The sequence below is a fragment of the Octopus sinensis genome, linkage group LG10 (assembly GCF_006345805.1).
Source record: "Octopus sinensis linkage group LG10, ASM634580v1, whole genome shotgun sequence".
Taxonomy (NCBI): domain Eukaryota; kingdom Metazoa; phylum Mollusca; class Cephalopoda; order Octopoda; family Octopodidae; genus Octopus; species Octopus sinensis.
Genome location: NC_043006.1, coordinates 13,341,721 through 13,353,856, shown reverse-complemented (window position 1 = coordinate 13,353,856; position 12,136 = coordinate 13,341,721).

Below are 12,136 nucleotides of genomic sequence, written 5' to 3'. Positions count from 1 at the left end.
TCGACCTGAAGAAAATTCTAACTGGGCCCCACCTGCAAGGTCATGTGCTGTTTATCTTGATATGAGATGACCTTGTTGCGCACATATGGTTGTGATGCATGTGCCTGGTGTACCCTCACCAGATGGGTAGTCATGATGGGTATATTGGGCTTCGTATATTTTACCCCAGTGCCATTTTGATGGCAGACACTGCTTTCTCACTCAATAATAATAATAATAATAATAATAATAATAATAATAATAATGTAAGTCTAAATCATTTTAATCTGTGAACATTAAAAGTACTTTTAAATCTACATAATAACAAACACCTTTTGCTGTCACCTTAGGATCACACTACCATCTTAACTTCAAATTACTTTTAGCACAAACTTTTAATTTGCTTATGTTTTGAGAGACATTCTTTAGAATAATACTCTGTGCAAATCCAAAAATATGGTACCCTTGTCATAATACCGAACTGAACTGCTAACTTGTCGCTTGAGGTTTCTAGATGAGATTTAGAGTCAACTTGTACAAATACAAAACAAAAGCCAATCATAATAATAATAATAATAATAATAATAATAATAATAATAATAATAATAACAATAATGATAATAATAATAATAATCATAATAATAATGATGATGATGATGATGATGATGAATATGATGATTATACTGCTGCTGCTGCTGATGATGATAATGATGATGATGATGATGATGATGATGATGATATATATGTCTGCAAATAATGCCGTTATAGCTTTCCAACTGCTGATTCCTACCTCATGGCTTGATGAAACAATTACGCAAAAACTTCGTCATTGAGGAGCGCTGTTTTCTATTCTTCTGGGTTTTTTTTTCTGCGATAAACATAAATTTCAGTGCCTACCACACTTGCATATTCTGCAACTAACCACGGTTTGCACATTTGCTTTAGCTTCTTTGATATTGGGCAAAATAATAAGGCCAGCAGTTCGTATTAACGGCGGTTTACAATGATGTTCTCTATTGCATTGGCTGGTTTCTCTTCTGCGGGTCTGACGAACAGCAAAGGACCACGTTTTGGACTTCTCCCAAGGGAAGAAGAAGACCGTTTCGCTCAACAAACAAACAGCAGCAGCAATTTACACGAGAATTTTCTAATATTCTCATCTACCAGTTATTTTAATGAAAGCGAGAGCGATCGAGAAATGCCAGTATCCAGCTTTTTCTTTTCTCTCAAACTATTTTCAACAACGATCCATATTCGCTTCATGCTCGTCTATTTGCACAAAATATTCCAAATCATTTCATGGCGAAGAAGGAACTTCTTTCGCTGAGTAATACAAGGTAACACTTCGCAAAACTTTTCACCCTTCCAGTTGAGTTTTTCAAAGGAACTAGACTTTTGTTACTGCTGTGGATTGAGCTTCTTACTCGTTGGACACAGCATTTAATTAATTGCAGTCGTTGTTCTAGGAAAGTAACAAGTATATGACATTTGCATAGTGGACTGAGAGATGATGTTTTTAATTATTATACACTGACGTATTTTTATATTCAGACTGTCTAGATGAGTTTTCACAATCTTCTAGAGGACAGGGTTTTATTTTTGCTGAATCTTTTGTAAACCCAAATGTCTTTAATATTTTACAGTTATTGTTTGACTATGCCACTGTTATTTTAAAGCAATTGAGTACATCTAACCTCGTTTATCGTTGATTCATTTAACACTGATCCAACATAACATTTACCGTATACGCTCAGTTGTGAATTACATTACAGTTATCACGGATTGATCTGCGATAACACAGATCACCGATCAGTCGAAGATCCTGTTCGTATCGCAAAATCGTGTTCCAGCGAATTCTCAAATGTTCAGCTATTCAGAATGCACGGACTGTCACTTGTGTTTAAATGACCGTGCTGCGACTGCTACGTATTTCTTATACGGACTTATAGTATGAGACCAGTGAACTAAAAATATACGAAGGCGCCTGATCCTAACATCAAAAATAAAAACGCAGGAAAAAGTAGAGTTGATCAAGAACATATGTAAAGGTCAAAGCATCGCTGCTGTGCGCCGTGACATTAGCACCGTTCGTTCCATTTACAAAGTGCGTGTAGATGATTCCCTTATCACGGATTCATTTATCGCTGGGTTTTTTTCACTCCCGCGATAAACGAAGATACATGCAGTATTTTTAGTGCATGCCACTATTAACATATATTTCGTTTATTTCTAAGTATTAAACATTATTTTAATCTGATTTAATAACCGTAAAAAATATATTAATCAACGATATAAAAGGTAAGAGAGTATTTTCTGATTGATAGTGCATTTCAATCTATCAACTTAATGTAAAGTTTGCTGTGGGGAAGAAGAGTGATCTGACATTTGTATAGCTTGGGAAGAACGTTGAATAGTTTTGAAGTCAGTTAATGAGAAGGCCATTGGTGTTGGAAGGAAGTACAGAGGAATAAATTGTTGACTTAATGGATCGAGATAAAAGATTTTAGGCTTGGAGCGTGTGATCCTTAGATAGTTTGCAGTAAAGATTTATGTTGCCGTGCTGTTGCAGAGCTTCGTCTCTCCAGAGATTTGTCAGCCAAATAACCACTACGTCACTTTTGTTGACCACTTTGATAGTAATGTCTCTTCGCCGACAGCGATATAGAAATGCGTTGAGCTTCCGATCTAAGATGTGTCAAGGCTTCTAAGACGCCTTTTTGTAAATTGTCACTTAGCCACAGGTCAATGATGAAAGGCATTCGAGCCGTTAATATCTCATCACAAGAACATTTATAGGCATCGAGGAAAGCTTTATGAAGGATGACATAATCAAATGTGCGTCTTACTCAATTTTTAAGACGGTATAGTTGAATTTGAGAGAGATTTGTCAGCAATTTCTCAGGGGTTGAGCTGCGAAGTGGTTGACTCTTGTGTTTAAATGACCGTTGACTCGAGAGGAACCTCCTTGGTTAGGAGATTATCAAAGCACTACATCAGAAGCATATTACTGGAGTTGGACTATCGGATGTCAGATGCCCACAATGAGCTATGATGTTTGAGGACGGTGACATCGTTTCTGACTCTAGTTCTGCTTTTATAGCTTAAAACTGTCGAAACAATATTTATGCTGCTAAAATAATGTTTTCAGCTGTATTCAATGAAAGAAACACTTGGTGTCGAAACGCAGAGAAATCGTTTAATCTGTTGATAAGCGAGGAAAAGCCAATGCCGCTGCTTAGGATGGAGCGTTCGTCACTCGCAAGACGTTGATATGTAAATCTTTCACCTAATTTCTTTCTGAGATATAAATCTCGTAATTCTTATCTAGAGGCCCTCATTGCTGCCAGATGCTACACTCAAACTTCGCTCTGATTAATAGTGGCTGTGTACATGCAGTTTCTGCTCTTTCCATCACTCCCTTCTCTCGTTAGGAGGCGCAATGGCCCAGTGGTTAGGGCAGCGGACTCGCGGTCGTAGGTGCGCGGTTTCGATTCCCAGACCGGGCGTTGTGAGTGTTTATTGAGCGAAAACACCTAAAAGCTCCACGAGGCTCCGGCAGGGGATGGTGGTGATCCCTGCTGTACTCTTTCACCACAACTTTCTCTCACTCTTACTTCCTGTTTCTGTTGTACCTGTATTTCAAAGGGCCAGCCTTGTCACTCTCTGTGTCACGCTAAATATCCCCGAGAACTACGTTAAGGTTACACGTGTCTGTGGAGTGCTCAGCCACTTACACGTTAATTTCACGAGCAGGCTGTTCCGTTGATTCGGATCAACCGGAACCCTCGTCGTCGTAACCGACGGAGTGCTTCCATCCATCTCTCGTTAGGTTCCCCTACTCTACTCCTCTAAATACATCTGTTTCTTCTATTGCTTCCTGAAATCCTCGAACCAGTAACAATGCATCGGTCACATTCCCTCATTTGTTGAATAAATCTATCTCACTCCACCCACTGTCTACGAAACCTATTTCTTTACTACCCACAAGGGGGCTAAAGACAGAGAGAACAAACAAGGACAGACAAAGGGATTAAGTCGATTACATCGACCCCAGTGCGTAACTGGTACTTATTTAATCGACCCCGAAAGGATGAAAGGCAAAGTCGACCTCGGCGGAATTTGAACTCAGAATGTAACGGCAGACGAAATACCTATTTTTTTACTACCCACAAGGGGCTACACACAGAGAGGACAAACAAGGACAGACAAACGGATTAAGTTGATTACATCGACCCCAGTGCGTAACTGGTACTTATTTAATCGACCCCGAAAGGATGAAAGGCAAAGTCGACCTCGGCGGAATTTGAACCCAGAACGTAGCGGCAGACGAAATACCTATTTCTTTACTACCCACAAGGGGCTAAACACAGAGAGGACAAACAAGGACAGACAAACGGATCAAGTCGATTATATTGAACCCCAGTGCGTAACTGGTACTTATTTAATCGACCCTGAAAGGATGAAAGGCAAAGTCGACCTCAGCGGAATTTGAACTCAGAACGCAGCGGTGGACGAAAAACCACTGCCATCGGTGTCGTTAATGCTCACAAGTCTTGTTTTTCCCATAATCCTATATCGATATAGCTGTTGCAGAAATCGAATTATTTTACATTCCTCAGTCTTTACGTCAACTTGTTTTTTGTTTTTTTATCGCATTGCTTATCGACAACACAGACATTCCAAACACCTTTGATCTCTTTCATATCTTGAAGCCACAACTGTCTTTATAGTGGACCGACTACACCACACCTTACTCCATTTCCTGGTCACATAGTTCTTGAACCGGTACTTTAGTCTCAATATTTTAAATGAAAATATTTATCTCCATGGCTCCTCCGGGAAAAAAGAATAGCATATAACGGTACATTTAAACTGAAAGTTGTTGAATTTGTGAACTGCTGCGAGGAAGTATGGAGTGTCTGATAATGCTATACTTTACTGAAGAGACTCAATAAGACAGAAATAGGTGCAGAGTTGTCACCTTAACTACCAAACATCAAACTCAGACCCTAATGCATGTTTCCACTTAAGTTTTAACCATTTTCTTTTGAAAATCTGAGTTCTTTCACTTTAAATTTAAATTTTCTAGTTCCCTACCTCTCTGGACAAGAATTGCCACCAACGCTAAACATTTGTTTCCCTATCTTCGGGATTATTCCAATTGATTAAATATTACTTTTTCACATTAAATGTATTAGCTAGCACTTAATTCTGTGAAACTTCCTTTCATTTATAATAATTGAAAGAAGGAAAACTTCGAATTATCGAAATATTTGTACACATCAGTGGTTTCCAACCTTTTGCTGTTGCGACACATTTTTATAAATCAACTAGCAGAGATACCCGGCGTTGCCCGGTTACATTCAATTGAAGAATTAGACTTCTCTGTTATATTTTCTGTAATGAACTGGAATATCTATGTTTCGAATTTCATCAAAATTTGCACACCCTAAAAAAATTGTAATTGTGCCACATGTATTCCATACTACTGATTTTTATGCGCATATTCCAACATTCCAGTCTTATTGAACCTGTTAAAAAGATTTTGCTCCTATAAAATGAAGGTCATGGAGCTCTAAAATGTAAGAGTTAAGGCCCCTGTTGGGGGTGGGCATCTTAATGTCAACCAGAGAAGTTGAATTGTTGAAAATCTTTTTAACTTGGGTCTTATATCTATTGTTTGAATTCTTTGAAATAGGAAATATATGTTTACTGGGTTTGTAAAAGAGAGCAAAGCTATAGGAAACCAAAAGACGAATGATCAGAATAAGCAGTCAGTTACCCTACCCTAGTCGTTTCCACTTCCATTCCTCACCATCCAGGTGACAGGCACAGCCGTAAGATGCATTCTATAGCAATTGGAAGGGCGTGACCCAACTGAAATGAACATTAACAACTGTGTGAAGTGAGGGCTAAGGAGAAATTAAAGTGTCACCTCTGGAGTTTGCAAATGACCACTATACTGATACGTAACTGGACAGAATAAATTTAAAATCTATAAATGTCTTTGAATAACCAGTCACTCATCTGGGAAGGCCTTGAAATCAATGTTACCATCTGGGGACTATGTGTGACCGTGTGATAATAAAAAGACTGAAAGGAGGTCTGCAATCAAATAACTTCACTCAACACTTTGCAACTGAAGCAGTGGAGACAAAGATGCCTCTCATTTACTTGACAATTTATGCACCACATTGCAGAAATCACAATGTAAGTGTATGTCAAAGCAAACTGTTACACTGTTGTACCATTGAATTAGAAATAATGCCCAACTTTTATGCTCGGGTAACCCTACAGCTCCCAAGAGCACAACTGTATTCGTCTTTGCTTAGATAAAATGACTAAATTGTGGGTATTAAGTCCCCATGGAGGGGCCTTTCTAACTTTGTAAGAAGATGAAATTTTATAAATATTACTTCATTTGTGTCTAATATCTATGGTTAAAATTTCATCAACAGCAAAAATATATGAATTGCCATGGGGGTTATGGCCCTTATACATAGAATATAATTTCCAAATTTCATACAATTTTTCGAAAACTTTTGCCGAAAATTTTCACCAACAATTTTTCGAAAACTTTTGCCGAAGATTTCAACTAAAAATTTTTCGAAAATGTTCACCGAAAATTTGACCCAAATATTTTTCGAAAATTTTCACCAAAAATTTATCTAAAATTTTGACCGAAAATTTTCACCAAAACTTGTCGAAACTTTTCCCCAAAAATTTTTCGAAAATATTCACCGAAAATTTTACAAAAAATTTTCACCAAAAATTTTTCGAGAATTTTCACCGAAAATTTTACCCCAAAATTTTTTTTAAATTTTCATCGAAAATTTCTCTCAAAAATTTTTCGAAAATTTTCAACGAAAATTTTCTCCAAAAACTTTTCGAGAATTTTCACCGAAAATTTTACCCAAAAATTTTTCGAAAATTTTCTCCAAATATGTTTCAACAATTTTCACAGAAAATTTTCACCGAAAATTTTACCCAAAAATTTATCAAAAATTTTTCGAAAATTTTACCCAAAAGTTAGTCAGAAGTTAGTCCTTAGAAGGACTAGAACCTAAGACAAGTTATGGTTTGTCGCTGAAGCCTTTTAAAGTAAATAGTAGGCTCCAGAGAAAAATTAGTAGACCTTATCAGAAGGTTGCGATTGGTTGGTTTGCACATTGGCGCGAAATAAAGCAAGAGTTAAACTGCAACAAAACCAGCCAATCAGAGTAGTGGACACAACTGAGCCTAAGGGGCCGAAAGCTAACTGTTATCTGCTACGTCCTTATTTGTATTATGTATGTCAGATAGAGAGGATTTCACTAAGGTGCGCTACAACCTTTTAACCTACTTCTCATGTAATCACAAAATCACCACCCTCTGGCTATAGAGGATATCATTAATCAAGCTACTGCGTCTCAACTCCGGTCTTCTGAACAATGCTTAATAAAACAGACATGAATCTCTTTACTGAGTTAAGAGATCACTTCGAACCAGTCTTACAACAGACTTTCATCAAAGTCGGATATGGGAAAATGGAAAAAAAATCCAACAGAACTCGTTGCTCCTCAAATAGGGCTTTCACCAATTCAAGAATATTTATCAAGTTTGTCCACGAGTCCCGCTAAGATATTTGAATTCTCGAACACTTAAGACTGGAATTTAAAAGTTTTTTTTAATTAGAAAAGATGTAATTACCAGGATCCGACGAGAATGCTGTGGGTAAATAAGATATTGGGATCTTTTCGGTTTGACCGACAGTTTTTTAAAATAATTTCCACGTAACTAAACACTTTTAAACTTCGTATACTGGTAGAATGTGTTTATAAAACATCTTTTTCTCTTGGCTTTATTGAGAAAATTCTATAGTTTGTAAGATATTTGTTGTTTTTTTTCTTCAATTTCTGCAATTTCAACCAATCAATGACGTCTATTGAAGTGAAAACATTCTGTGCCGTATGAATATATCCCTCGTTTAAGAAACAGATTGAGTTTATTTACAAAAAAAAAAAAGATACCCTTCCCCTCACCCCTAACCCTAACCCTAAAACAGATTGAAATGCAATAGATCGATACTAGGGTCATAATTATAGGTGACAATTTCATATGACACCGCTAGAAAAAACTGCCGTTCAAACTGAAAAGATCCAAATATTGTTTTAGAGGTAAGATATTACGTGTAGGATCCTGGTTTCAAATTATGGTACAAGGCCAGCAATTTCGGGGGAAATTGTAAGTCGATTACATCGCTTCCAGTGCTTCACTGATAGTTAATTTAGCGACCCAAAAGGACGATAAACAAAACTGACTTCAAATGAATTTGAACTCAGAACGTAAAAAACGGATGAAATGCTGCTAAGCATTTTGTGTGCCAGTTCACCTGCCCTTTTGACGAATAGAATATTAATTTCAAATTTTGGCACAAGACCAGTAATTTCAGTAAAGGGGTAAGTGGATTACAAAGGCGGCGAGCTGGCAGAAACGTTAGCACGCCGGGCGAAATGCGTAGCCGTATATCGTCTGCCGCTACGTTCTGAGTTCAAATTCCGCCGAGGTCGACTTTGCCTTTCATCCTTTCGGGGTCGATAAATTAAGTACCAGTTACGCACTGGGGTCGTTGTAATCGACTTAATACCTATGTCTGTCCTTGTTTGTCCCCTCTGTGTTTAGCCCCTTGTGGGTAATAAAGAAATAGGTAAGTGGATTACATTACCCCCAGCGCTCAACCGCTACTTATTTTATAGACCGCAAAAGGATGAAAGGGTGACCTTCACGGAATTTGAACTTAGAACGAAAGATGGGCCAAAATGACGTTTAGCATTTTCCCCAGCGTGTTAACGATTCTGCCAGCGTGCCACATATATGACGTGGAAAATATTAAAAAAGTATCAATGTCTTGAGGTGACGGAATCATTAGTACGTCGGACAAAAACGCCTAACAGTATTTCTTCTGGATCTTTACGTTCTGAGTCTAAATCCCACCGAGCTCAACTTTTCATCCTTTCAGAGTCAAACATAAATTACCATACAAGTACTGCGGTTGCTGGCCTTGTGTCAAAATTAAAAAGAATTAATGGTTTAAGGGGCCATTCACCAATATCGTCTGTTACTTGGGTTAGCTGCGAAGGTGTTCTTTATTTGTTGGCCGTCACCAATTTATGGCGTTTACTATGACAAAAGGCTTTTGTGTTAAAGGAATCTACTTGTGGTTAACCGATCTGTTAGAAATAGCAGCCATCTATATTCAAAATCCTACGCTAGTGTCTTATAACAAGGACTCACTAATGAAGACCGCGGTCCTATATTCACTGCCTGAAAATAAGGTGGGAAGGTCAGGGTTTGAAAGCCTTTGATCATAGCATTGCTCGATCTGTACCGTTCGTGCCTGTTGCGAAGGGGACGGCACTGTTCGTGCCTGTTGCGAAGGTGGACGGCACTGCCCCATCATTATTCAATGGTGCACTCTCACATTTACAATGCTACATTTATTTCGAAACTCCACTTTAGAATTATAACAAACTAGCAGTATCGCCCGGCGTTGATCGGGTTATTTCGACCCTTTAGAATTGAAAAAAGCTTTTCATAATGTAGCTTGTTATTCTCTTTAAGTGAACATTTTTCTGGTTGAAATACACCGAAAAATGGCGACACAGCAGTCAAAAAATCGTAAAATAGGGATTTTCATAGAAAAAAAAGCACCTTTTTGATGTAAATAATTTTTGGTGTTAACATGGTCCGATTTGAATTTTTTCTTCTATGGAAGGAAGAGCAAGCCTTCTTCTATCATACTCTTAATTTTGGTCAACTTGCGCCGCAGGGTCTCGGAGGAGATAGCGTTAGTTGAAGGCTACCAAACCTGCCATACACAGACAACTTCAGCTTTATATATATAGAGATTATTGTCCACCCAGAATATTCTGAAGCAACCCCAGGCACCAAAGCCTGGCACGGGCCTGGTACCTACCTGGGGTAAAACAACATTAACTATATTAACAACATGTTTTATAACTTCTGCATTTTATAGCTGAATGGTGAGCATTTTGTGGATTTGGACGTGAATACTTTTGGTGTTAACATGGTCCGATTTGAATTTTTTCTTCTACGGAAGGAAGAGCAAGCCTTTGGTTGGCCCGAGGCTACAGTAGAAGACACTTTCCCATGGTGCTACGCAGTGGGAACGAACCCGGAACCATGTGGTTGGTAAGCAAGCTACTTACCACACAGCCACTCCTTCGCCTATATTATTTTGTATAGTTTTGGTAGACGGAAACTGAAAGAAGCCCATCGTATATATGTATATATATGTGTATGTATATATATATATATGTGTGTGTGTATGTGTGTGTGTGCGTGTTTGTGTGTCTGTCCCCCCCATCATCGCTTGACAACCGATGCTGATGTGTTTACATCCCCGTAACTTAGCGATTCAGCAAAAGAGACCGATAGAATAAGTACTAGGCTTCCAAAGAATCCACGTAGGCCTTAAAAACGTAGGCTTTCAAGTGAAAAATAGAATATATTTATACACATCAAATATAAGCAAAATATGATACGGTGGTTCTCCGTCGTTCAACGATGAGGATTCAGTTGTACGATCATCTGAATTATCTACCCTTGAATTAAAGTGTAAGTGGCTGAATATTCCATGGATCCGTATAACCTGAAATTAATTATCAGGCAGAACAAGCGTAATTCAACGTGTGACAAGGCTGCACGTTTTTGAAATACAGGTAAAATCCATCTGAGGGGCTTCTGCACAGTTTTCACCAACTCAGTTTCTTTCACAAGGTATGAATCAGACCAAAACTATACAAAATAATATAGGCGCAGGAGTGGCTGTGTGGTAAGTAATTTGCTTACCAACCACGTGGTTCCGGGTTCAGTCCCACTGCGTGGCACCTTCGGCAAGTGTCTTCTGCTATAGCCTCGGGCCGACCAAAGCCTTGTGAGTGTATTTGGTAGACAGAAACTGAAAGAAGCCCGTCGTATATATATATATATGTATATATATATATATATATATATATATATATATATATATATATATATATATATTTATTTATTATATAGAAGGAGCTTCTACAGGACTAGTACTGTTTCATTCAAGAGAAATCTTCAGGAAGCTATTTAACAAGAATTGTATTAGCATTTATACATTTAGGCAGGTTTAAAGGAGTGGTGGTGGGGGACTTTTTTGGGGGTAGGCATAGTACTTGCCTTCTAGTAGACAGACAATTTGGACATGCTGCCATCGCCAGGATCCTTAGCTCTAGCGATCAAAGATAACAAAAGTAATAAATGAAGATAATAAAATTAAAATTAGGGAATGGGCCTGTATTGGATTGTGTATATATATATATATATGTATATATATATATATATATGTATATATATGTGTATGTATATATATATATGTGTATGTATGTGTATGTGTGTATGTGTAGGTATGTATAGGCACACATGTGTACGTATGTGTGTGTGTATGTATATGTGTTTATGTATGTATGTGCACACATTTTATTTTTTATTTTTCTATTTTTTATTTTTTATTTTTTATTTTTTATTTTTTTATTTTTTTATTTATCTATTCTTTCATCTAACTTACCACTGACTCCTTGACCACTCCCCCAAGTATGATATTTTGCGCTATGCCTACCCCCAAAAAAGTCCCCCACCACCACTCCTTTAAACCTGCCTAAATGTATAAATGCTAATACAATTCTTGTTAAATAGCTTCCTGAAGATTTCTCTTGAATGAAACAGTACTAGTCCTGTAGAAGCTCCTTCTATATAATAAATTAATTTTACTCTGCTATGTATTGAGTACCTTACTTACTGTGGTTAACCCCGGATCAACCCGGGACCTACATATATATATATATATATATATATATATGTATGTGTGTGTGTGTGTGTGTGTGTGTGTGTGTGTGTTTGTCCCCCCAACATCGCTTGGCAACCGATGCTGGTGTGTTTACGTCCCCGTAACTTAGCGATTCAGCAAAAGAGACCGATAGAATAAGTACTAGGCTTCCAAAGAATAAGTCCTGGGGTTGATTTGCTCGACTAAAGGCGGTGCTCCAGCATGGCCGCAGTCAAATGACTGAAACAAATAAAAGAAAAAAATACTCACCATACCGCTCACTATGATCGAACCCAAAACTTC